The sequence below is a fragment of the Schistocerca piceifrons genome, chromosome 10 (assembly GCF_021461385.2).
Source record: "Schistocerca piceifrons isolate TAMUIC-IGC-003096 chromosome 10, iqSchPice1.1, whole genome shotgun sequence".
Classification (NCBI taxonomy): Eukaryota; Metazoa; Arthropoda; class Insecta; order Orthoptera; family Acrididae; genus Schistocerca; species Schistocerca piceifrons.
In genome coordinates, this window is record NC_060147.1 from 81,073,634 (window position 1) to 81,074,267 (window position 634).

Genomic DNA, 634 nt, shown 5'->3' on the forward strand with positions numbered 1-634 from the left:
TTTTTTGGCCAGAACATTGGCTCGAATTGTCCTGAATATTCTCACATGGCGCTTTGACATCCCAAAAAGTCCACCATTATTTGGGAACATGAACTCCATGAAAGGCGGCCAATGATCTGCAGGTAACCAAACGTAGCTATTGCCAGTCAATTATCGGTTCAGTTGGACCAGAGGACCCGGCCCACACCATTGTGAAGACACCACCAGTTTGCACAGTGCTTTGTTGACAACTTAGGTCCATGGTTTCTTGAGATCTGCGCCACACTCGAACCCTACCATCGGCTCTTACCAAGTGAAATCGGGACTCATCTGAGCAGGCAATGTTTTTCCATTCGCGTAGGGTGCAATCGATACGGTCTGAAACCCAGGCTAGGCACTGCAAGCGATGTTGTGTTGTTAGCAAGGTGGCTCGCATAGGTCATCTCCTGCCGTACACCATTAATGCCAAGTTTCCCCACACTGTCCTAAGGAAATGTTCGTCGCAAGTCCCACATTGACCCCTGCTGTTATTTCATGCAGCGTTGCTTGTCTGTTAGCACTGTTATCTCTATGCAAGCGCCGCTGCTTTCGGTCGTAAAGTGAAGGCCGTCGGAAAATGCGTCGTCCGTTCTGAGAGATGATGCCTGAAATTTGG